General features: G+C 43.8%; 2 long non-coding RNA genes across 3 annotated transcripts in view; one reads left to right on the forward strand and one right to left on the reverse strand.

Annotated features, from left to right (window-relative positions):
- The window catches only part of LOC115090607, a 90,796-nt gene that overhangs the window by 41,535 nt on the left and 21,399 nt on the right, over positions 1 to 27,862 (reverse strand). The gene's annotated exons all lie outside the window — the stretch shown is intronic.
- LOC115090606 overlaps positions 1 to 27,862 on the forward strand; it is a 77,634-nt gene that overhangs the window by 7,302 nt on the left and 42,470 nt on the right. For both annotated transcript variants that reach the window (XR_003856428.1, XR_003856429.1), the window contains exons 2-3: positions 6,005 to 6,227; positions 12,018 to 12,178. This is a non-coding gene — a long non-coding RNA (uncharacterized LOC115090606). The remainder of the gene's footprint in view (positions 1 to 6,004; positions 6,228 to 12,017; positions 12,179 to 27,862) is intronic.

Consider the following 27,862-nt stretch of genomic DNA (forward strand, 5'->3'; position numbering starts at 1 on the left):
TATGCTATTGAATTATCCATAGGCTTTTCCTGTATAAGTATACTTTTTATGCTGGTAGCTTTTGAAAATTACTACAATAGTAGTTACATTTACATGTGTAAATCCTTTTGAAAATTATCCTCATACTTTAAAAAATCAAAAGTATGTGTGTAAATGTTTTTCCTGCCCCAACTCCGTCCACGCCCCCCCCCCCCCCCCCCCCCCTTCCCCAGAGCACCCCTTTGTAGTATGCATAAACGTACACGTGGAATAGCCACTGGGCACTTTTCAAATGCTCATTCTTGTGCATAAAACCACATTTTATTAGCATAAATCCTTTCAAAAATTCAGCCCTTAGTGCATGTTTAAAAACAAAACAAAATGAAATGTTGCTTTTTTGGGTCTTTTCAATCCATATTGACACAAAACAAAACAAATTTTGTTATTGTTTCTCTGACATTTTCAAATGGCAGAACATCCTTAATGGAATGTTCAGGGCGGCTCCTCTCCCAGCATGCTCTAAAATTCTTTTTCCAGGCTGTGATGGATTTTTTTTTCTGCACATCTTTCAAATTACTATTCTCACCTTTGATTCTTTTCAGTCTCCAGAGCCAAATACAAATTTAGCTAAATCAAGCCATTAGTGTTATAATTTAGTATAAACTATATAGGAAATTGTTGAAACAGAAAAATACTCTATAGCAGAAATTTAGATTTACACAGATCTGTAAACTACAAAAGTCAACCTTTACAGGTAGAAACAAGTGTGAAGATCTGTATAGTATACCTTCCTCCTTGACTTCACAGGAAAAGAGCTCAGCACTACAGCATGCCTAAATATACCCATGATGCATCTGGTGCCAGAAGACATCTCCACCATCTCCTATAGAGGACAAAGCAGCCCTTTGAGGTTCCCCTGTTGTCTAAGACTATGTGATAAGAGACCACAGTGACCACCAAGTTCATTCTTCATTTGAAATCCTACAAGAAATCATGTCAAGAACTTTCATGTTCAGAAGACATACAATGGTGGAGTGAAGGATCTTGGTTTATACTAGCACAGATAATGCAGCAGAGAAGGCCCCTCATTATGTTAATATGTTTATTGGAAATGTTGTAAAATATCTGAGGAACATTTGTGAAGTAATAGTGCAAAGATCCCAATATTCTCTTTCCAACAGTGAATGTAGTGCATATAGCTTCCTGGAATAATGATTCAATGTTTCAGTTTGACTTATTCTGACAAAAAGCATTATTAGGGCATGTTTGGCTTCCATCACATTACTGTCTTGAAATAAACACTAAAAGGGCCCAGAGACTATCTCTCTCTTTGTAATATAACCTTAGAGAGGTCAGTTTTGAGCTGCCAAACATTGGCCTGGATTCATCATTCATCGCGGAATGATGAATCCAGCGAAAACAGGGGGCAGGGTTGAAGGGGGGGGGGGGGGGGGGCAGGCCTGCGAAAGCCCGCAGCCTTCACACCACCATGGTGTCTTCGCTGCCTGCTTTCGCACCGAATAGCGCCACCGTGAAAGGTGGTGCTATTCGGCGTGCTACTGGCGACAATAACATTACTAACTTATTGCCGCCAGCGAAGACACTGCCAAGTCCGCCCCGACTCCGCCCTGAATCGATTTTTCATGCTATCGCTCGCGAAAAGGGCCTTTTCGCGTGCAATACAGGCTTATCGCACGCGATATGGCCGTATTGCATGCAATAAGTCTTTAAAAAATAAAACCGATTGAGAGAAAGTTCCTTTAATCATACAAAGGTTTTTGGGTCATCCACTAATTCCATTCATCACAATGTGGCATGAATCCAGTGGTTTTTTGTTTTAGAACAAACTTATCCTTAGGTTACTTTTATTGAATTATTTTGAAGCTAGACTAATATTTCAGATTTTCTTTCTTTTAATTGCATATTAAAATGACAGGTATTAACTATTAAACTAACTTTACATTTTATAGGAGCAGAAAAGGTTTAAGACAAGTATGTAGTCTGACAAGGGGGCCAATCTGTGCATAAGAAAACATTATGGATATTTACTAAGAGACATTTGAAGATTTAAATAAGACTCATTTGCTTATATTTTCTGTAAAACTGGTCTGCTTGGGTCATAATTATCCCAGGTTATAGTCTGCCACTTACACAGAGGATAGTTTTTCAAAGGCTCAGCACATGCATACTTTTACACACAAAAAAGGCATTTCTGGGGGTGGAGTCATGGAGGGGTTAGCACACATGCACAAATTTACATGCATACTTATTATATGAGTATAATTTTGTGGGAAAAAATATCTGCACAAATAGCAGTGGTGGTCTCTGTGTGTATGTGTTTTCCTGATCCAGTTTCAAAAGGGAACATTTTCTCTTTTTGATCCATTTTCAAAGTACTGTGACCTCTTCTCCAACCACTTAACTCATCCACAGTCTAAGGGGCAGGAGTGATCTCCAGTCACTCCTACCCTGCTAGGTCTTATCTCAAAAAGCTGGCTGGGACCATTTTCAGAGGATGATCAGGTGGGGCAGGAGGAAATAGGAATTGCTCCTGCCTTTAGACCCACAGATGAAGGTAAGTGGTGGGGAAGGGTCTGAAGAGTTTTGGGGCTGTGATAGCAGAGAGGAAGGGACAAGATGCACCTAATATTTTTTTCTTTTCTTTTTTTTTTATTTTTGAGTGGAGGGGGGCTTGTATGTTGTTTGTATTTTAAATAAAACAAAAAATGAATAAACAAAACAAAAAAAAATCAAAAAAGAAAATGACAAAATTAAACAATATTTAGTGCACACCCCTATTTAGAACAACCATTCTTGAAGCATAGTACTTATTCTCATCCCTATCACTATCACCATCTTGGCAGTATTGGAAAATTTAACCCGATCAATTTAAAATTAATTCTGTAGGAGATGGGTGAGAAGAAGGAGGTGAAAGGAGAACCGGCGGCCTTCCGGAGGAGTGGTTCCTGGCCTCGATGGGGTTTCTGCCGGCCATTTCTTGTGACTGACGTCATTCGTCAGCGATGCTCTAGGGGCCTACAAAATCAGCCCACTTGCGGCAGGGTGCGCAGCTTTGTTTCAATTAACTTTGCCTCCATCTCTTCCCCCTCTGTATTTTATAAAATTCAACTGCCGCTTGGAATTCTTAAAATCCTCCATGATTCATTGGAACTAAGAAAGATTGATCCTACACGTCGAGTGTTGGAGTACCCGTTTTAAGCCCTTTTTGTTACTACGTATTATAATGCCTCATTTTGTGAGGAAAAGGAGGGCAAGGGAAAAAGAAACCCTACCCACACCAATTCCAGTGATATCAGGTCTGATGGACGTACACGTGAGACGGAGAGATATGGAACTGGGAGTGAGCTCGCTAGGAGAAGGTTGGGAGGAAGTTTCACCAGACAACTCCTCGGAGCTGCAAACAACGTTTTTCATGGTATATTGGGTGGCGCCGGCGAATCCAGTTGAAGACAGGGTTTTGGAACAACTACGCATCGAAGTGGCTGCTGGCTCATCAGAGGGATGGGAGGGATGAGTTGGAGCCAAGACTGAATCCTCTACTCCTCAACAGAGTGCTAGTGAAGGTACCAGTAAAGTGGGATTTCTAACATCAGTTGGAGATGAACTTGATTTCCCAGAAATAAATAAGACAGATCTAGTAAGACGATACGAGAAAGGAACACTCTCATAGAAAGCCATTTTCGTAGGTGATAGTGCATTTATTAACAAGTGTGTCAAAAAAGTGATAATCAAATAAAAGTAAAAAGGAAGAACAGAAATATTGCAACAGTTCACTTCCTTGGCCGTCCTCTCCTATGGCCACCAGGAAGTTTAGACTATCCCACCCGGGCGCTCCGGCGCAGGGGACTCCTCCCACTGCTTACACTACCCTCAGAGGGCAGAGGTGCTTGGGGCAGTTCCAGGCCATGGCTGCAGGACGGTACAGCCAGGGGCAACAGCAGTTCTGGTGCTGGTGGGGGAAGCATCACAGGAGGTGCAGGCAGGGGTGGTGGTGCCATCCACGGATAGACTGGAACAGGCTGAGGCGCAGGTGGTGGTACCACACCGGGCGCCTCTGCACGAGCAGGTGCCATCCATGGGTATAGAGGCCCATAAGGTGGAGGGTAATGCATCCAGGGCCCCCATGAAAGGCCATGGAGCCGCTGGTGGCTGCGGCTGCATGGGAGGCAACAGCTGCAGCATCTCCCTCCAAACCGCCGTCTGTTCCTCAGTAGCCCGGCAAAGGTCTCGGAGGCACGCCTGAATCCCGTCACACACCTCCCTGACGGTATCACGGAGGGAACTCGCTTCCTGCTGCACCACATCAGACAGGCCAGAGATGGCGTCCAAGAGGCCAGTGCCCTGCTGTAACAGTCTCTCTGCCTGACTGGTATAGGGGTCGGGTTCGGGCTGGTCCGATGCACTGCTCTCCTGCCGCCGATCATGTAGCAGTTCAGCCAGTGGGTCCTCCGGCTCCTCTCCCTGCCACTGCTGCTCTTCCTCTGCAGGGTGTTCCATGTGTTCACGGGCTTCCACCTCCTCCTCTGCCAACGAGTCAAGGACCACCCGCAGATGCCGGTACAGCCTTTGGGGTCGTCTAGATGCAGGTCTGGGTTGCTCATCATCTGGCTCCCCTAAATTCAAAAGCATATAGAAATTAGCCCACTGGCAATAGGGGTGTTATGTACTTGGCTCCATATGTGATACATGGTACAGTAGTAGACCTGACTACTAATCCAGTGGTAGTCACATGGGACTCGGCATTCTAGGTAAGCCCGCATCCTGATGTACATGCCTGGGGGTATCATGTGTGGCATAGTGGGGCCGTCAACCACACCATCCAGCACCTGCCCAACAACCCCTTCTGGACACAGAGTGTTGTCAGTGTGCTGCATGGAATGTGGTAAGTTACCAGGCTGAGTTAGGACAGAGGGCCCTGTCGTAGGAACAGCGCCTTAACCCTCAACCTAATCGAGCCCCACTGTTTATGCATTCCAGGGACACATGACCTGTGCAATATGCTATGGAACCTGTGAAGTAGGTATGCTTGCTAGAGGAAGGGGGGGGAAGGGAAATCATAGGGGAAGGGTAGGAAGGGGCTGAAGGGGGACATGGGGAATGGGGAATGGGGGGTGGGGGGGTGGGAGAGAGTTAAAGACCCCTTTGCAAGGTGGAACATCCATTACTGAGCAGGTGATACTACCAACTGTAATGGACACATCGGTCATATGCCTTACATCAATTCCAATACAACAACTGTGCACTCTCATTGCAGACAGTGTGGAAAGCTAGCATTGTGTGTCTGCTTACCCATGTGGACTAGCAGATACTCTGACAGCCTACCTTGCCCGTAAGAAATAACATCCACAAAATATTGTAAGACAGTCCCTACACTATACTGCCGTATACGGCCTGCTGTATGACCACATATATACAGCATCGCCATACACACACCTACGAGATTAGTGCATGCTGTCCTGCTAGTCTAGTACCAAAGCTGGAGCAGTGCAATCCTCTGTGCTGGCTTGGTACATACATCTGTACAGGAGCCCTGCCTGGAATCCTGGATACTGACTGCTCTACATGCAATGGCCACAGTGTTGGCTATACAGGTTAACAGTAATCAGTACTTACATATAGGCAGAGACGGGAGGTATGTCAGTTCAGAAACAGTACAGCTGCCCAGGTAGTAGAGATATATGAAGACTTATGCTGCTATACTATGAGGAGGTACATGGATAGGATTACAGGGGGGTTGACAATGTTGTAGTTCTGCTTACCTTCCTGCCCTACATGGCGCATGGTGTCAAGCTGGCTAATGCCACCCACAGCTGCCTCAGAGATGGTACCCAGTATCAGCTGCTCAGAGGATGAGAAGGTTATATGGCTCCGTTCTCCCTCTGCAAGGTGCCTGGCCTGCTTGCGCTTCACCAGTCTCCTCATGTCCCTCCACTTGTGCATGAGTTCAGCAATACTCTGATTGTAATGGAACACGGAGTTGACAGTGTGCCTGATCCCTCTCCAGATCTGCTCCTTCCTGTATGCACCCACCGTATGAGACCGTGGACCATACAGCAGATCCCGGTGCCGTATGACATGCTCCACCAGCATATCAACCTCGGCTGACATGAAGTTCGGCTTCCGAATGAGAACAGGACGTGCCTGAGCCATGGTGAAGGTGCCCAGTGAGTGGACCAGCGATCGTTTTGAAGGGAGCCCAATTTGCGTGTTTCCCTCCCCACTGCCGCGTAAGTAACATGCACAGCTGATCCCATCAGCGCGAATAGCAATTACGCGTGCCGACAATTAAAATTGATGCGGAACATGTGCGCACTGGATGACTTGTGCATGCCACCTATTGATTTTACTGAAGATGTGCGCACCGCCTATTGATTTTCATGAAGATGTGCGCGCTGCCTATGTACCTCAATAGAGCTGTACATATTGTCCTATCAAAAATGTGTGTGTGTAGCCATTAACGAATATATGCAACATGTGCGTGCTGTTGCCTTTCCCCACCGGTACTCATGGGTAATCAACTACCACTTTGTGTCAATGCCTTACTGGGTGTTGGAGGTGCTAATTAGCAGCTGCCCATGATTGAGTTGACCTTCTCTGTGCCCTGCAGTGATCACAAGTCTCTGCACATACTACTCAATTGCTGCGGATGTAGGACCCAGAGTGAAAAGTGTAGATAAGACAGCTTTAATAAAGCCTTGGAAGGGGACATCTGTTTTTATTTTGGAATACTTGTGTATAGTATGTCTGAATAGTTGTAACCTGTGTTTGCTTTGAAAGGGGACCCATACCATACCTTCGCTGTCTAACGTGTAGTCTGCTTCTCAACAGCCTCTCTGAGGTCCATTATCCAGGATTTGTAGCTGTTCATCTTTGTATGTCACTGCACTGTCGTCCCACTATAGCGGCCCACCAAACAGCCTGGATTACCGTTTATATTGTATCATCTGCTATGTAGTATGGTATAGATTACAGGCAGCATATGCGCATTGCCCATAGACTTTAGAGGAGATGTGCGCGTCGCCCATAGACTTTAGAGGAGATGTGCGCGCCCCATAGACTTTAGTGGAGATGTGCGCGTCGCCCATAGACTTTAGAGGAGATGTGCGCATCGCCCATAGACTTTAGTGGAGATGTGCGCGTCCCATAGACTTTAGTGGAGATGTGCGCGTCGCCCATGGACTTTAGAGGAGATGTGCGCCCCATAGGCTTTAGAGGAGATGTGCACCCCATAGACTTTAGTGGAGATGTGCGCGCCCCATAGACTTTAGTGGAGATGTGCGCGCCGCCCATAGGCTTTAGTGGAGATGTGCGCGTCGCCCATAGGCTTTAGTGGAGATGTGCGCCCCATAGGCTTTAGTGGAGATGTGCGCCCCATAGACTTTAGAGGAGATGTGCGCCCCATAGGCTTTAGAGGAGATGTGCGCCCCATAGGCTTTAGAGGAGATGTGCGCCCCATAGGCTTTAGTGGAGATGTGCGCCCCATAGACTTTAGAGGAGATGTGCGCCCCATGTAAGTGTTGCTGTTACATCCCCCACAGCCCCCTGTATCCATACCATTTGCTATAAACACATAGCCAGAGAGGGAATAGAAAAAGAAACATCTCTTACCTACCAGCCAACAGAGCTTTTCGTTGTGGAAGATCTCCTCCCAGTTATGGGGCGGGATGATAGCTACATGAGTGCAGTCAATAGCTCCCAGAACACAGGGAAAGTGAGAAATGGCATAAAAGCCTCTCTTCAATTCCATCAAGTCCTGCCTGTCCCGAGGAAATGCTATGAAGTGATTAAGGTGGTCAAATATAGCTGTTATGACCTGGCCAGACAGCGTAAAAAGTGGATTGGGACATGCCCCTGATGACCCCCTACTGTAATTTGGAAGGAGCCAGATACCATGAAATGCAGGGTGGCCAATAGTTTGATGAGGCTTGGCACAGCATGAACCTTTCTGTGACGGGACCCAGATCCCCTCTGATTGCTTCATATAATTCTAGATAGCATGAGGGCTGAGGCCATACCTGCTAACCATATAATCCTCTGGCATGCCCAGCAATGAGGCTCATGGAGGAAAGATGCACTCCCGGTATCTTTTCTGCCGTGCCCACCTACATGCCAAGTGCTAGCGTGGGCCTCAGCCTTCTCCTTGCAGGGCCAGTGGCTTGGGCTCCGGTGCAGGGACTTCCCTAGGAGGGCTTGACACTTCCCTTGCCTATTCTAGTGGTTGTAGTTCTTGTTGTTGTCTGCGGATAGTAACCTGAAACATCCAGTATTCCCCAACAAGTAAACTTGCCAGAGGAGGACAGACCAGTTAAGAAAATGTGTTTTTATTGGCCAAGGAGTGTGTGGTAGGTGTGTCTGATAGACAGCCTCATTTTATCTCGAGATAATAGCTGTGAAAATTAGGGATGTGAATCGTTTTAGGACGATTAAAATTATCGTCCGATAATTTTAATATCGTCTTAAACCGTTATGGAACACAATACAATACAGATTCTAACGATTTATCGTTATAAATCGTTAGAATCGTGAGCCGGCACACTAAAACCCCCTAAAACCCACCCCCGACCCTTTAAATTAACTCCCCCACCCTCCCGAACCCCCCCCAAATAACTTAAATAACCTGCGGGTCCAGCGGCGGTCCGGAACGGCAGCGGTCCGGAACGGGCTCCTGCTCCTGCATCTTGTCGTCTTCGGCCGGCGCCATTTTCCAAAATGGCGCCGAAAAATGGCGGCGGCCATAGACGAAAAAGATTGGACGGCAGGAGGTCCTTCCGGACCCCCGCTGGACTTTTGGCAAGTCTCGTGGGGGTCAGGAGGCCCCCCACAAGCTGGCCAAAAGTTCCTGGAGGTCCAGCGGGGGTCAGGGAGCGATTTCCCGCAACGAATCGTTTTCGTACGGAAAATGGCGCCGGCAGGAGATCGACTGCAGGAGGTCGTTCAGCGAGGGTTCCGGCGCCTCGCTGAACGACCTCCTGCAGTCGATCTCCTGCCGGCGCCATTTTCCGTACGAAAACGATTCGCGGCGGGAAATCGCTCCCTGACCCCCGCTGGACCTCCAGGAACTTTTGGCCAGCTTGTGGGGGGCCTCCTGACCCCCACGAGACTTGCCAAAAGTCCAGCGGGGGTCCGGAAGGACCTCCTGCCGTCCAATCTTTTTCGTCTATGGCCGCCGCCATTTTTCGGCGCCATTTTGGAAAATGGCGCCGGCCGAAGACGACAAGATGCAGGAGCAGGAGCCCGTTCCGGACCGCTGCCGTTCCGGACCGCCGCTGGACCCGCAGGTTATTTAAGTTATTTGGGGGGGGGTTCGGGAGGGTGGGGGATTTAATTTAAAGGGTCGGGGGTGGGTTTTAGGGGGTTTTAATGTGCCGGTTTTTCGATTTTTCGATTTTTCGATTTTTTAACGATTTTTCACGATATTTTACCCCCCCAAACGGCAACAATACGATTCCCTCCCCCTCCCAGCCGAAATCGATCGTTAAGACGATCGAGGACACGATTCACATCCCTAGTGAAAATAGTCACAATCTGCAATAATGGCCTCAGGCACATGCTAAAAACGTTTTTCCCTTGCACCACAAAAAAATAAGTGTCGTTATTTCTGATGTTAAATTCCACGTTAGTGTGCGTTCATCTATCGCAGAATACGGTAGGACACCTTATTCTGCATTAAGTCCTCCCGCTTGCACTGTATCGCGCATGCAACCAGCGTTAGACCCTATTTAACGCGCATTAGGGCCCTTTTTGTATGCAGTGCAACAATGGAAAAAATGAAATATTACCATTTTCTCATGAAATAATAAAATAAAAAATATAAGTTTCATCAACAGTTGTAAAACACACCAAAAAAGTATAATTCAAAACACATTGAGGCAATGGAGGGTAAAGTGACTTGCCCAAGGTCACAAGGAGCAACAGTGGGACTTGAACCCTGGTCTCCTAGGTCATAGTCCACTGCTCTAACCACTAGGCTATTCCTCTTCCATATAAAATAACATCCAATAAATAAAAACATATAAACATTTTCTGAACACCAATAAAATAGACACATTGAATAACACCCATCAATTAAAACTAATAAGAATTTTAAAAATCCCCTGCTTTCCATAGAGGGAACTTTGATTTCCAGATTCGCTGGATTAGCAGGCAGAAAGATAAGAAGGTTGTAAACAAACTTTCTCCTCTTTCACACACACACACACATTCTCTCTCTCATACACATATGCTCTTTTTAACACACACACACTGTCTCACATACACACATACATGCTATCTCTCACATACACGCATGCTGTCTCTCTCTCTCACACACACACACACACACACACTTTCTATCTCCTACATGCACATGATCTTTCTCAGTTTCACACACATACACACACACATGATCTCTGTTTCATACACACACACACTCTCTCTCATTCTCTCACAAACACACGCTCACTCTCTCTTTTACACACACACACTCACACACATGCTATCTCTCACTTTTCCCCTTCTTGAAATAGCAGCAGCAATTTCAGCCCCCAAGGCCAATGGGATGACGTTTTCTTGGGGAGTGGGGCTGATCCAGTTCTGGCCTAGTGCTCCATACAGAGCAGGCCATTCTGCTCCTCCTTTTGCTTCTCCTAAGGCTGTGCTGACAATTCCAACAGGGACCATGGCATTCCTTCTCCTATTCAGGCTGTGATGGTGATTCTGGCAGGGCCACAGCACACTTCACCTTTCTTCCTTCTCATAAAGTCTCACCAGTGATTCTGGCAGGGCTGTGCCACTCCAAAGGAAAGTGATAGGTGACATCACTGGTAGTACTAGGGTGTTTTTTTAGGTAGCGACACCTATGACCAAGGCCATATTGGCCATAGACATGCTACAACTCTGCTCAAGCAAACAATTCAGGGTCATTTCTCCCAATCCTGATCAGTCTAATGAAATTGAGCCAGTCCTGCTTTTGTGCCATTGTATCTTGGGAGTTGCTTTAATTTCTCTAAACCTCTTTCTTCCCACCAAAAGACAAAACAAAAAAAAACAATAAACTAGGACTTCATGGATATAATAAGATAAACACAAAAAATACACAAGAAGTGTCAACCATTCCACAGTAATCCAAACAATTACTTTAAAAAGTGGATTGGAACAGTGGATTTTAATCATTGTGGAATTTGCAAGGAATTATCTGGAGTGGATGATTAGTGTGGAGTAGACACAATCCACATTTCCATATTTTATGCCAACATGCCACAACATTTTTTTTTAAATGTTTTGTATGTTGTTTTTATTGGAAGACTATAATAATGTCCCAATCTGTTTTTTGATGTGATTGCAATATGGTAAAACCAGGATTGGAATTGCCTCTTTGGAGTGACCTAGACCAGGCAGCAACACTAAACCAGATTATGGTTTGTAAATTACTGTGCCCAACTCTAAACCTGTCATCCTATAAATGACACTTTATTCCGGAATGTTATCCTGTTCTGCAACAGATTGCCTACAAATCATACCATGAGATGTGTGTGACATATCTGATTCAGATTGCAGTCTACACTCCTAAGCTACCAAATTGCTGTCATCTGCTGGCCTTTCCTGACTGAATGAGGCTTATTTGTGACTGGCTTACAGGCTGGGTAATAATGTACTGTGCTGTATGGATCAATGAATATGTGTGGTGACCTTGAACCTGCACAGAGAGACCGAGAGGAAAAGGTAGTGAGTATAGGACTGATTATGCTGTTATCCATTATAGTTCCTCTTGACTGGGCACAGTCAACATGAATTTGCAAAGTGATTTTGATAAAGTGGCTTTTGCACGCAAATGAAAATAATCAGTATTCCATTTGCAATGTGCACTCTAAGTAGGTCAAATACATCAGTCTGAGGTAGCAGTGCTTGGGCAAGATCTCTGAAAGGTACCTAGACTGAAATATTCTAAAGCATAATAATCACCAAATTTAGACTTTATATCGAATGAAATCCAATGCTTGCTTTAATGCTGTCAATGTGGAATCTATTTCTAAATGCAGAAATATAAACATCAGGAAAGGAAATGGTGACATCAACTTTAAGATGCACTGATGTTGTCTGCACAAATAAATCCTAAATAATTTTCTGCCAGCTGAATCCTGAATCTCAGAAACTCTATGAAGTCCATTTTGAGAGGGACAGCAAGCAAGAAGTTATCCAGGTAAAATTGTTTTATTTATGTATTTATTTATTTAAAATCACTTATTTCCCATACCCTTCAAAGTTTGGGGTGGGATACATAAAAACATGCATAAAATCAAGTACAAACTATACATGAAAACTAACAATAAATAATGGACTAATACACAAACATTGATGGAGCAATGGGAGTGCTGTACAAAGATAAAGGTTATGCTGAAGATCAGAAACTTGTCCAAATGTAAGAGGAGGCCAGGGAAATGATGTATGGCAACACGGTAGTCTTAGCAATCAGGCAGTTTAAAAGCAGTGAGGAATAGGAACATTTTGAGGGCTTTCTAAATTTTTGGGGATCTTCAATGCTGCAAAGGTTTTGGGGGAGAGAATGCCATAAAACAGAGCTAGTTATCAAGAAGGCTATTTCATTTGTAGATGCAAGGCAAGTTTGCCATGGAGAAGGAATGTCGAGGAGATGTTGACTAGAGGAACAAAGGTTTCTACTGTAAGCGTATAATCTTAATGTAGAGCTTAACTAGGGGGAGGTAATATTGTGTAGATGATTATGAATGATGGTGGCTAATTAGAATATGCCAATGTACAGGGAGCCAATGTAAGGAATATAGTACTGGAGTAATGTGATCCTGAATATTGGTCCCAGTTAAGATGTGAGCTGTGGAATTTTGAATAATCTGTAATACCTGAATGGTGTTTTGGGGAAGGCCAACATATATAGGGAGTTACAGTAATCTAGTGATGAAAATACCAGTGACTGCCTGCAGTACAGTTATGAAGTCAGATGGATCTAGGAAAAGGTCTGAGATGACATAGTAATTTTCAGTTTTGCAAACAAGACTTATATTGTAGTTGTAATGTATGGTTTCATGGAAAGTGTTGAATCAATTGTTGCACTCAGGTTTTGAGACTTTTGGGAAATCTGAAATATCTGATTGTCAGATACAAATGTGTTGGAGTGGGATATTTTGATGGATGATTAAATATCAAATTTCTGTCTTCTTTAGATTACGAGCTAGTCTATTGTGAGATAACCAGGATCTAATATTAGAGACACAGAGAGTGAATTGTAGCAGACCAGGTGGATTTTAAGGGAAAGTAAAAGTGTAGTATCACCATATAGTCCCAAAGTAAATGGTAACCGAGAGTAGGGTGAGGTAAATGTTAAATAATGCAGTGGATAAAGCTGAACCCTTGGGGATTCCAGTGGTGATGGGATGCCATGATGAAGTTGGTGTGGCAATTCTGACTTATTGGAGTCTATTTCAGAGATATGAGGTGAACCTGGAATGAACATAACCTGCAATTCCAACCTCAGTGAGATATGAAAGGAGGATATCATGGTTTAAAGTGTCAAATGCAGAAGTAATGTCGAGGAGAATTAACATGTAAGATATATCAGAGTCAAAGCCCTTAAGCATGGAATCCATGCTGGATAAAAGAAAACTTGCTGGGATAGATTTTATAAATTTCCGCGCGCGCATACTTTTGTTCGTGCACCAGGCGCGAACAAAAGTATGCTGGATTTTATAAGATACATGCGTAGCCGCGCGTATCTTATAAAATCCACCCCCCCCGCACCTTCCCCTCCCTTCCCCTACCTAACCCCCTCCCTACTTTTCTTGGCAGATTTACGCCTGCGGAAAGCAGGTGTAAATCTGCGCATGCCAGCGGGCTGCTGGCGTGCCATCACCCGACCCGGGGGCTGGTCCGGAGGCCTCGACCACGTCCCTGGGCCGGTGCCACGTCCCCGGGCCCACCCCCAAAACGCCGCGTCACTCGCGGCACGCCCCCCGACACGCCCCTCCATGCAAGCCCCAGGTCTTACGCGCGTCCCGGGGCTTGCGCGCGCCGCCGAGCCTATGCAAAATAGGCTCGGCGCGCGCAGGGGGGGTTTGGGGTAGGTTTTCGGGGGGTACGCATGTATCATACGTGCGTACCCCTTTGAAAATCTACCCCTCAGTGTTATGGAAGATTCTGAAGCCAGCTAAGTATTGGTCTAATATGGAATTAGTATCAATGTCATCAGTCAATTGTTTTAGGACAAGCCTTCAATTATTTTTGCAAGGAATGGGAATGATGAGATTGGTCAGAAGTTGTAATCATTGGAAGGTTTTTTTTCAATAGGAATCGAATTACGGTTTGTTTGAATGATGCGGGAAGTTGTCAGAGATCATGTTGCGCTCGGGGGTGAGCCCTTGTCCTGTGGCAGTGGAGATATGCCTCCTGGTAGAGACCAGGAGGCAACTGCCCCCAGGGGGCGAAGCACAGAAGGAGACAGAGGCTAGGAAGAGCTTCACCACTGGAAGCTCGAGGTCCCCCCGGGAGGAGCCCATAGGGACCAGGGCCGCTTGGACTTAGGTGGGCCTCGCAGGGTCTCCTGGGAGAGTGGAAGTCTGGCGTGCCCACAGACTGAAGGGGAGTGCAGTCAGGTTTGAGACTGGAGGTCAGGTGGAACAAGGACGACCAGAGCCAGAATCTAGAGATGAGGTCAAGCAGGCAAAGGTCAGAGTCCAGGAGTCAGTCCGAGGAATGGTCAGCAAAACAGAGGTCAGGTACCGAAGGCCAGACGAGGTCACAGGCAGACTGAGGTCAGGAGGCAGGCAGCAGACAGATGAGTCGAGTAGCAGGTTGGAGTCAGGAGGCAGGCAGTAGGCAGGCAGGTCGAGGAACGGACCGGGTTCAGAAGGCAGGCAGGCAAGCAGATGGGTCAAGTAGCAAACAGAGGTCAGTACCAGAGAAATAGTCCAGAGGTACTAATTGGGGAGACGTACAGACGAACATGAACAGGAGGACGCTGGAACTAGGAAGCAGGAACAAGGCAGGAACAGAACTGGAACAGAAGGATCCTGGAATGAGACTTGCAACAAGACAGGAGCAAGTACAAGCGCAGAGACAATCTAGCATAAGCCGACCCGATTACCAAGGCAAGTAAGTGCAGGCAGAGACTTCCTTATAACAGAGAATCAATCAGGGTGCGCCACGGAGCTAAGTCCCGCCCTTGGCCCTACAAGAGGCCAGGCGGTCCGCGCACACACGCGTAGGGGCATGGCCAAAAGCGCCGAAGACGCCGAGCTCCAGTGTGAGGCCTGGTGCGCAGTAGAAGGCCCGGCGAACGCTGCCGCGGGACACCGGGACCTGGAAGTGCTAGCAGCTGCCACTAGGGAGGCCGACCCGGGACCTGCCGTGGAACCATGAAGGTGAGCAGGCCCATGCGCGGGACGGGCGCGGATGGGGCGCGTAACAGATCAGTGGCAGATTTACAATTCTAGAGAGAGATTCAGTTATTTCATGATGGGTTATCTTGAGAAGAAGGGTGGAGCAGGGATTTAAAAGAGAGGAAGATGAATTTAGCTTACTTATAATGTGCATTATTTTGGGCTGAGAGATATATTCAAAGTCTGACCAAAGCATGGGAGTGTTGTTGATAATTGGGGGTGTGTAAGTGGGAAAGGCTGCACACAGGTTGGCAATTTTGATTTTGAAGAAGAAAGCAAAGGATTCACAGATATTTGTAGTTGTATCAGTGGATGGGAGGGAGGTGACTTACAGGGGGTTGGGGCAGGGGGCTGTTAACCATATAGTCCACAATATGAAATAACTCATGGGAATCATGCATAGCTGTTCTGATCCAATTGCTGCAGTATGATTTCCTGACCAGATTGGTGGCTGTTCTATATTGGACAAGAGTATAGCGGCAGGCTTTCAGATTTGGAAAGGTAGGATATTTTTCTCCATCTGGATTCTGTTCGACATAAGGATTTTTTCTGTAAAGTCAGAGAATGAATGTACCATCTTGCTTTAAATTTACATTTAGTGGTTTGCAATTTGAGGGAGGCTAGCTTGTTAGCAATGATTTGAATTGAGTTGTGCCAAGTGGTAACCATGTTATCCAGGGTATCACTGGGAAAAGTTGACATTATAGGTTATAATTGCAGTGAACTTTATAGTAGGGGATTCAGTCTCTCTCTCATTCCCCTCTCCCCTTCTGCTCCCCCAAGCCCCCAGGACTCTAGCAGTCTTGCTTCCTCAACGCCCTCTTCCCAAGACATAAAAGACTCTTGGAACTCATATGGCATTAGGCCTATTGTAACATGTATTGGCTGTGGGCTTGCCCACGAATAAACAATTATATTAAAGTAAAACTCCAATACCAAAAGAACATTAACTGCCAGCTCTTAAAGAGTAACAACACTACCTATGAAAAGGCAACACTGCAAATATTACATTAGGGCCAAGAAAAAAACAGAACACCTCTTATTAAGAAAACAGAACAAGCCAGGCTGCCTTAAAATACCTGTAGAACAAAAATATCTATGCCTAAAAATATTGTACAAAAGCTTTTAAAACTACAAATCAGAGATTCACATCTAAAAACAGGTCCTATATTGTCTCAATAGCTCATGTACAGTATTTTTAGATAATAGTTACATAGATCCAATAAAAGCTATCACAGCCTACCAAGAATACAATTTATCTCAAGAAACAAATCTACTGTATCAAAACAACATTAACTCCCAGGATTCAAACAGCAGCAATTCTACCCAGTAAAGAGAAGCACGGAAAATATTACATCAAGTCCTATAAGACCAATATACCTCATATTGAAAACAGAATAAGCATGACTGCTATAGACCTCTACACAGAAACTATAACTAGCAGAATCCCTCATCTTGGTCAGACATAAGAACACAGACAGAGCCTTACCAAATACAAAATAAGGTACCAATAAACAATAAAATCAAGACATGTAAAAAACAAATCAATCATAATAGTAAAACCATACTAATAAAACAATAAATATTTCAAAACAGCTGATAAATAGAACATTTAATAATTAAACATTATAGAAAATGTTTATAAACTTCCCAAAACACCAATAAAATATTTCAAAACAGCAGATGTATGAAATCACATTCAGTAATGAAACTAATAAGGATTAAAAAAAATCTCCCGCTTCCAAACCTGAGATTTTTTTATTTCCAGTCACCATGAGATTTTGTGGATTGAGGGAGCAGGATCCACACATATTTTATCCTCTTTCTCTTTCACATACACCCACACATACTCTCACATATATTCCCTCTCTCTTTCTCTCACACACACACACACACACACACACACACATATGATCACACAGAGGATCTCTCTCTCTCCTCATATATATTCATAACTTCTCATTTTCTTTCTTCTCTCATTCTCTCTCACACATACAGAGGCTTTCATACTCTCACAGGGTTCTTACACATGCCCCCCTCTTTCTCACATACACACAGACTCTTGCACATACACATATGTTCACAGAAAGGCTCTCTCTCTCACACACACACGCTCATACACAGGCTCTCTCTCACACACACATACTTTCTATCTCTCTCTTTCTCTCACATCACATACACACACACACCTCTTTCTCCTCTCTCTCACACACATCATTATGCTCTCTCACACACACATACACAGGCTCTCCCACATATCTCTTCCATCTCACACAAACAGCCTCTCACATACTCTTACTCTCTTTCTCTGAAACACACATACACACACACACAAACAAACTGTCTCTCCCTCTTTTTCTCTCACATACACAAGCTCACATACAGGCTCTTTCTCCTTCACACATACACTTTCTCTCTCTCATACACACATACACATGTGCACAAGCTCTCTTACACACCCTCTCTTTCTCTAACACACATACACATACATAATCTCTCACACACACATGCTCATATGCTCTCACACAAGCATCCTCTCTCTCTCATACACACATATGCAGACTCTCTCACACACACATGATAACACACAATGTCTCTCTCCCTCTCACACACACACATATTCACCCACATGCTCACACACAGGCTCTTCCTCCCTTTCACACACATGCTCATACACAGGCTTTTTCTTTCTCTCACACACGTGTTCACACACATACCCTTTCTCTCACATATACAGAGACACACTGAATCTCACACGTACCCTCACCCTTCTCTCTCTCTCTCGCATATACACATATTATTTTTCTGTCTCTCTATCTCTCGATCACACACATATTAATCCACCCCCTAATGTAATAGGGGGATTAGCGCCTATTTAACACATGTCTGACATGGAGTGAATGTGATAGCGCTCATCACATGCAAATGCATGTGAATGAGGCTATTACTCATTCACTCCGCATTAAAAAAAAAAAGTGTGCGTCTCAGATGCACATTTAGCTCTCAGATATTAACCCCTGCCTGGAGCAGGCGTTAATAGCTGAGTGCATGTAAAAGAAGTACAGAAAAGCAGAAAAAAAAACTGCTTTTCTGTACTTCTTTTTTTTACTTAAGAAAAAAAAATACCTCAGCAGACCGCTGAGTTAGGAAGACCAACACCGGTAAACTCGGAATCGATTTTCATAACCGTCCGTCTGCCAGTAATGAAAACAGACGCCGACCCTAGCACCTCCTTCCTAGCGCGATCCCCCTAATTTGTTTATAGCATGGCACATTAAGAAAGCGGACGCTGAAAAGTCAGTGCCTGCTTTCCGCGATTATTATAGCATCGGCCCCTTTATCTGTAACTTGGGATTTTTTCTGCCACATTTTCTACTTCATTCCTTCATGGTGATTTAGGGTCCTGATGCCACTTTTGGTTCCACTTTGCTTCTCGTGATGCCATCAACTTTTCATGATACTATTGCTAGGCTTCCATCCTTTTTGTAAAGCTTGAAGTGTTCTTCCTCCTCTTCCTCCTATTTTGCTTCACTTATGTTGCATTAGGGAACTCCTGCCAAGCCTGGTACCCCTTTGCAGAGTCTTAGGCTACTTTATGTCATTTTTTGATGCCACTTTACCACATTCTAAAGTACCATATGGCCCTTTCCTCCTTCTAATGTTTTCTTTTCACAAGTTTAATTAGAATTGATTTTAAAGAAATCGCTATTCTAGAACCTATTATAGACTGTAATAATTCTCCCATATGTTTTAATGGAAAATAAAAGCAACAAATGAAACGAATAAATGAAATTATTATTTTTTATATGAAACTAATGAAACGAATATGGGTCCCAACAAACCAAAACCATCTTTTTGTTCTGCACATTCCTTCTGCATTTCAATGGAAACCTCCCCCTTCATTCCATGCTGCACTAATCTGGTTAGCATCTAAGTCCCCCCCAGGGCTTATTGGGAGTGTGACTGACTGACTGTAATGTCCGCAACACATCAAAAGTATACACAGAAATGATTTCCCTACTCCACCCCTGCCACCAGGAATGCATCTTTGCAGCATGTATAACAGTACTCACAGAATCACTTTTACTTAATGTTTTCAAAAAGCCCATACGTGCTTTGAAAATTATCACCATAATCTTCAAGTTAAACATTTGAGAATATATCCTTGCAGGTAACCACAAAACAGAAAAAAAAACCCCACCCAAAAAGCTTTGGGGGCCTGAGTAGTATGCATAGTTATAAAGTATGTGGATATTTTGTAGCTAATTTTCAAAGGCAAATGACATTTGCTCTACTGCTCACAAGTTTCAAAATTGTGCTAATTCAACTTCTTTTATTGTCTGTTACCATGTATCTAATCTATGTACATGCATTTTCCAGTGCAGCATCTTGAAATGGTTCTAGTAGAGGAATTATCTCAATGCATAATTGCTTTATTAAGAATTGAACTGGAATTTTTAAAGAGTGTGATAGTTTCTTACCAGGCAGACCAAGAGTGTGAAATAAGCCCAGCAAAGCTTCCAGCAGACACATGGTCTATATCCAATCATCTTTTCAATATTGCTGTAAAATCTATCTGCTTCTGAAGAAAATACAGTCATAATAAGAACTAGAAGTGCACAAAAGATAGGGATTTAAGATTGTGATTCTAAATGCCTGCCCTTCATACTGGCATTTGCTATCAGTTAGTTGTATTTAATGGATCAGGATCCAAGATGTTATGAAAGCAATTCAAAAATATCAGTGAAAACAATAACAGAGACTGCATTAGAGAATAGGAGAAGAGTGGTGATTTTGCAAGCACATACACAGGCTCAAGTATTTAGAAGCATCACAATTCTCTCTCTCTCTCCCTCTGTCTCTCTCTGTTTCTCCATTCTACTACTACTATTATTTATGAGTTGTAAAGTGCTACTAGCCATACACAATGCTGCACAGATACACATAAAAGACAGTCCCTGCTCCATGGAGCTTAAATCTAGTCAAGACAAACATACATGACAAACAAGAGTCTATGGGAAGTTTATTTATCATAGAGACGAGATTAGGATTTAAAAGCAGCTTTTAAACTGGACTTGAATACAGCCAAAGAGAGAGCATGATGCACTTATTCAGGAAGTCTGTCTATTCCAAGCATATGGCACAGCAAGGTAAAAAGTGTTGATGGTATAGAAGAGCACAAATAAAAGCAACGTTCTCGATGACTAGAATTCAGAAGGAAGGGTGTATGAATATATAAGAGAAGATAGGAGCTGCAAAATGAATGCATTTATTGGTGAGTAACAGAAGCTTGAACTGTTAGTGGATGGGGAGCCAATGTAGCAACTTGAGTGATTACATGGTCATACTGATATTGAAGGAAGATAAATTGTGTAGACAAAATTTTATAGATTGCAGTGGAGAAAGTTGGTGCCATAGAAGGCCACTGAAGAACAAATTGCAGTAGACTAAGGGGTAGATTTTCAAAGGGTTATGTGCTTAACCCCCAAAACCTACCCCTGCACGCGCCAAGCCTATTTTGCATAGGCTCGGTGGCGTGCACAAGCCCCGGGATGCGTGTATGTCCCGGGGCGGGTCTGAGTGCCCCAACACAGTGGTTTGTGTCGGGGCCTGGTGTGCCGGCAGCCAGCTGGTGCGCGCAAGTTATGCCTGCCAGAGGCAGAGGCAGGAGTAACTCATCGAAATAAGGTAGGGGGGGATCAAAAAAAATGTTCCCTCCAAGGCCGCTCCGATTTCGGAGCGGCCTTGGAGGGAATGGGGAAAGCCATCGGGCCTCCCCTAGGGCTCGGCGCATGCAAGGTACACAAGTGTGCACCCCCTTGCACGCGCCAACCCCAAATTTTATAACATGCACATGGCAGCGTGCACATGTTATAAAATCGGGTATACATTTGTGCGTGCCAGGTAGCGCACAAATGAACACACACACCCCCCCCCCACCGTAATATTAAAAATCTGCCCCTAAGTGTAAGGTGATGAGTGGATGAGCATTTTGGTAGCATGCTCTGAAAGGAAGGGATGGATTTTAGTAATGTTTTAAAAAGGAAGAAACAACACATTTTAGCTGTATTTTGGATATGTGTAGAAAAGGAGAGAAAGGCACCAAAGATGACCATAAGGTTACTGACCAAGGGAACTGGGATGATGAGCATCCCATCTACGGAAAAAAAAAGAGAAAAGGGGGAAAGTGGGTTTGGGGGCAAAACAAGACGTTCCATCTTGGCCATGTTAAGTTTGAGATGGTTATGGGACATCCAGGCAATGATGTCAGATAAGCAGGCTGAAATTTGAGACTGGATTTGTAGTGACATTTCTGGTGTAGAGATCTGAGAGTCATTAACATAAAATGGAACAGAAAGCCATGGGCAGAGATTTGAACTTTGAGGGAAGAAATATATAGGAAAAGAGAAGAGGGCCTAGGACAGAGCTTTGAGGCTCACCAACCAATAGCAGAATACTAGCAATGAAGGAAGAACCCCCAGAGGATACTGTAAAAATTACAATGCGACAGAAGAAAACCAATAGAGTACAGTCAGAGTAGACAGTTATCAAAGTTGTCAAACACAGCAGATAACTGAAGGATGATGAGGGCTGAGTAAAGGCCCTTGGCCTTGGCCATGAAGAGGTCACTGGAGACTTTAGCAAGAGCAGTTTCTATGGAATGTGGAAGGTGAAAGCCAGACTGGAATGGATCCAGAATTATTTGAGATGAAAGACAGCAGAGATGAATAACACATTCAAGGAGTTTGGGATGCGAAAGGGAGGAGGTAGATGGGATGATAGTTAGCAGAACATCTTAAAAGATGTGTATGATCTTAAAAGATGAGGGCTACAACCAGTTGAACTATTGTGATTTGGAATTTTAAAAAAAATCATGCACATCTCTTCAGCAGGTATAGACTTTAAAGTTTGTAAAATAAATAAATAAATAAACAAATAAATAAAAAGCAATTCCCCCCCCCCCCCCCCCCATAGAATACATGGGGTAATACTATATTTATCACTGAAAATGTCTGAGTGTTTTCCATGGAAAATACAGTGGCCAGAACTGGATTAGTGTGTAACATATTCCCCATAGTACCAAATATGGTTGCTAGTTGTGCATAACTTTCTATTACCTAATATTAATTATATAGCAGCAAATCACCAGGATCCTATGACAGTTACCCCAGAGTTCTAAAAGAACTCAGAGATGAAATGACAATTATGTTAACGAATTTGTAATCTATCACTAAAATCTGGCACCATGTTTGAAGTCTGTAAGATAGTACATGTAATGCCAATTTTTAAATAGGACTCCAGGGATGATCCGGGGAACTACAGGCAGAGACTTTGACTTTAGTGCCAGACATAAAGGTAGAAATTATTAAGAACAAAATTACTGAATATATGAATTAATGTGGGAATAGCCAACATAGATTTAGCAAAGGGAAATCATGCCCTACCAGTCTATTAGAATTTTTTAAAGGTGTAAATAAACTTGTGGATAGGGGAGAAGTTAGTCAATATAGTAAACCTGAATTTTGAAAAAATATTAAAAAAAAAAAAAAAAAAAGATCATCTGAACATATACTTGAGGAAATAAAAAAAAGCCATGGAATAGGAGGTAATGTCAGTTTTAGTCAGGTTATTGTGGGCTGCCTGAAAATGAAGAGGATTCCACAACTGAGCTTAATTTTATTACAAATTTTATGGAAAAACAGAAATGCAGCCTGGCTGACTCTTGCAGGTTTATGTACTAGTTAAAGGTCCCTTCTCTTCAATGACAACATTAGATTCAGTAGTAATTTAAGCAGATTCAAAAGGCAAATTCATAGTTCAGTACAGTCTGGGCCAGGTTAAAGAAAGCACAGATATACTTTCTATGATAACACAAGGCTCTCAAATCTTCTCTGGATCCTCAGCCCTTAAATTACCAAGAACATTGTCTTGTTCCCAGCAACCTCCTTGTGGTAGTTGAGCAGTAGGTGGCTTGATAACAGCCAGAGGAAACAGAAGGCAGACTCTGGCTGTTTCTTAAGTGAAACAAACTCAAAACTAATATGGCAACATACTTTCACTTCAGGAGTCAGAACAAATGATTGGCTCACCTTACTTCAGGTATTGCACACAGTCCTTTAAACTTAGGAGGTCTTTGAATGAGGTAGACGGGTTTATTTCTCTGTGCCAAGCTTAGAAAAATCCCCGACCTGACACCATATGTGGTAGCTTGAGCAGTAGGCAGCTTGATAACAGTCAAAGGAAACAGAAGGCAGACTCTGACTGTTCCTTAAGGGGCAGATTTTAAAATGTACGCCAGATTTTATAACATGCGTACACACCCGGACCGCCCCGATCCCAGACTGCCCATTTTTTCAAGCCCCGGGACTTACACACGTCCTGGGGCTTTACATGCGCCGCCGGGCCTTTTGAAAATAGGCCCGGCGTGCGTAACCCCCTTACGCGCATAAATCCTCTTGGATTTATGCGCGTAGGGCTTTTAAAATCTGCCCCTAAGTGCAGTTTATTTACAGTGAAACCAACTCAAAAAATATATGGCAGCACACCTTCACTTCAGGAGTTAGAATAAACGATAAGGCTCACCTTACTTGAATGCACAGTCCTTTAAACATAGGAAGTCCTTGCATGTGGTAGCTCTCTCGCTCTGCTTCGTGGACCCCTGTAATCCCTCTCAGCCCTCCCAATTTAACTCAAGCTTGAGGGAACTCCCCTGGATCAAAATCTCTTGTGGTGTTGGTCCTTATGGAGGACCGGGCCAGATACCATGGCCATCCTTTAAGGTGGTTTGAGGGAGTTTTTTATAGACTCCCTTACACTCCTTATAAATTCAAAGGGCCAATCCGGATCATCAGGGACAAGGTTGTAGGTCTGGGCTTTAGAAATTAAGCAATTCCTTTCTGGGTGTTCAACTCCCCTTCCATATAGCCACTAGAAGCATGCACTGAAAAAGTTTTTGGTTAAGTTTAGGCTTTTGGTTAAGTTTTCTGTTTCATTTGGTTTGGATCAAAATGTCATTCATTTGATTTATTTCCATTAAAGTCAACGGGGAAGCAATGCATCCTGTTTTTGACTCTAACTTTAGGGTTTTCCATCCGAGTTTTAAGAAACCTGCTGGAAGACATCAGTAGGAGAGCAGCACCCCAAAACACCAAGAGTGGCATAAACATCCCATGGCACCAAAAGAGGTGCAAAGGATATCAATAGTAGCATAAACAGTCCAAGTTAAAAGGGGGAAAGCAGCACAAATAGTGTCATGAACACCCCAGGACATAAGTATAGCAGCAAGTATAGAGGGATGAAAAAATTATAAGGGATATTTGCTGATAATGTGCACTAAACTTTAGTGCAAGAGTCAACCATAGAAGAATTAATATGGTGTCAAGATGTCACACTTAGTGCAAGAGTCAACCATAGAAGAATTAATTTGGTGTCAAGGTGTCACTCTTTTTTATACAGACAAATAAACTTTCCCCTGCCACATTCAGTCACTGACCATTCTGTGTATGTGGCAAGAGAAAATCAATCTGTATGTTTCTTACAGGCACTGATACATATTACCTGTCATCTGTAGAAGAGAAGTTCAGTTTTACCCTGCTGATGTACAGTTACATGTAACCCTCTGACAGAGAGAGTACAGTTTCTATGCTACTAGCAGCACAGCTAAGACATTGGGGCCAATGCAATAATTTTTGCGGAGAGCAGGCGCTGACTTTTCAGCACCCTCTTTCTTAACACAAGGGGGGGTGCCATGCAATAGGCAAATTAGGGGGTCGCGCTAGCAAGGAGGTGCTAGGGTCGCTTGCATGACCTTAACGCCTCCTTGCTAACGCGACCCCACGGCGGCTGCTGGTTATGAAGAGCAACGCTGGTAAACCCGGCATCAGTTTTCATAACCGGCCGTCTGCCAGGAATGAAAATGGATGCTGATAAATTCGGCGTCCATTTTCATTCCTGGCAGACGGCCGGTTATGAAAACCGATCCGAGTTTACCGGCATCGGTCTTCATAACTCTGTGGTCTGCTGAGGTATTTTTTGTTTTGTTTTGTTTTTTTACTGAAGCAGTACAGAAAAGCAGTTTTTTCTGCTTTTCTGTACTTCTTTTACATGCGCTCAGCTATTAATGCCTGCTCCAGGCAATCGTTAATATCTTAGTGATAAATGTGCATCTTAGACGCACATTTATTTTATTGCATGCGGAGTGAATGAGTAATAAGCTAATTCACATGCATTTGCATGTGATGAGCGCTATCTCATTCACTCCGCATTAGACGCAGTTTAAATAGGTGCTAAACCCCCTATTGCATTAGGGGGTGGATTAGCGCCTATTAGAGATGTGAATTGGAACCAGTATCGGTTCGGATTCCTGTTCCGATTCACATCGTGAAATTTTTATCTTGCAGTCCGATCAGGTTTTTTTTTTTTTTTATCGGCTGCGCCCGAGCCGATAACCAAAAAATACAGCCGACTCTTTAAAATAAGTTTGTTAGTATCCCCCCACCCTCCGCCTCCCCCCCCCCCCCAAAAAATTTTTTAAATACCTGGTGGTCCAGCGGGGGTCCCGTGAGCATTCTCCCGCACTCGGGTCATCGGCTGCCAGTAAACAAAATGGCGCCAATGGCCCTTTGCCCTTAGCATGCGACAGGGTATCCGTGCCATTGGCCGGTCCCTGTCACATGGTAGGAGCAATGGACAGCTGGCGCCATCTTTAAAAATATCGGACGATATTTTCAATCGTCAGATAATGATTCACATCCCTACCGCCTATTTAACCCGTGTCCGACAGCGGGTTAAACAGTGCGCTCGTGTGAGCGCACTGAATTGCATCTTCCCCATTGACAAAAACTGTAGGAGCATACCTTGTTTTGTCTTCTAAATTTAAATTACTTTTCTCTTTTTTCTTTAACTCTGGAATTTTCAAATGTTTGAACTTTGAGCTTCAAAATGTCTGCTTTTCTCTCTGAGATCCAACAGAGAAATTACTGAGAATAAAATGGTCACTGGCAAAGTCTGTAAATACAGCACTATTTTACCAGTGGAAGTGCCTTTCCAAATTGCTTCCAGATATACTAAGAGCTTTCTTCCATTTTGTGTCTATGGGTAAGTCTCATTAAATTTCTCATCTAAAGTTACCCAGGTAAATTCCCATTCTCTGAGCTTTCTGAATATGGATATGCTAATGACCACAAGTTATAAATAGAAATATACAGGCACAAACTGAACCCTTGCCCACCTCAGTCTTACCCCTTTCCCTCCTGTTTCCTACAGGACAGGAGAGAAGGGAGCAAAAAATAGGAGGGGAGGGGCTGTATTAGGGAGTAGAGTGGTACTTCTTTGCTTTGCTCTGTTCACGCTAGTCTCACCACCTCCTCACCTTCCCTACAAGGGAGCGGAGAAACAACAGGAGAGGGGGTATGGCTGAATTAGAGAGCAGAGTGGCTCATTGCTGTTCTCCAGGCTCACCCTCTTCCCCATCTTGTTCCTTGCAAGCTTCCTGGGCAGGCAGGGGCTGCATCAGGAAGCAGAGGGTTGTTCTCTGCTGCCTGAGATTTGAGAAACTGTCCAATAGAGTCATCAGGGCAGAGCCTTGTGAGCTCATGTACAGGGAGTTCCCTGGTTCTGACTCAGAATTGTTCCACTCAAGGCGATGGCCTAAGTCTGCCTAATGGAAGAGCTGGCTAGTCCTGTCTGTAACTTAGGGATGTGATGTGGTCACCCAGATCCAGGCTTCCAAACAGCTTTTTGCTAAAGTTTTACTTTTCAGCACACCTTACAGATATGCTGGCTATTCAATAAAACTATGCTACTTTGGCATTTTAGACTAAAACTTTGGACATTGTGTTTTTTTTCTAATAAGTCAAATGTACCGGTGTGAAAAAGGACTTTTATCACCCTCCACCTCCCAAGTCCAATCCACCATCAACCTGCCCTCCTAAAATAAGCTCTAGTCTGAACTTCCTTATCTTGCTGAAAAGCATAATAATCTGGTACAGATGCTGCTGCTGAAAAATCAGTGTAACTTATTACTTCTAAAATGGATAGGGTGAGGAGAAAATAAAGGAAAATTGCTAAATGAAGAGAAATAGAAAAAATACGGCAGAAGATTTCCAGAGAATAGATGAAAAGCATTATGGGGTAAATGAGAACAGAACATTCCTATGATGTGCTGATTAAGAATGCTGAAAGGATACTGTAGGATATGAGAAATTCTTAAGCTGTGGTATGCGAGATGAGCAATTTTGAGCATAGGGTTACCAGATGACTCCAGGTAATAAGGTACAAGCTAAACCAATCCTGGATTTGACCTGTTGCACAAATGAACACACAGTTCTATTGTTCTCAAGAATATTAGCATTGTGATGAGACCCTCTTGGTCCCCACTAGATAAATTGACCCTAGCTTAAGACTTAGGTTATAGGAAGAAGTAGTTTGCTGACTATCCCTTAGGTACACCTCCAGAGAGGCTTGCCTGGATTGGT

This window comes from Rhinatrema bivittatum, chromosome 4, assembly GCF_901001135.1.
Source record: "Rhinatrema bivittatum chromosome 4, aRhiBiv1.1, whole genome shotgun sequence".
Lineage (NCBI taxonomy): Eukaryota > Metazoa > Chordata > Amphibia > Gymnophiona > Rhinatrematidae > Rhinatrema > Rhinatrema bivittatum.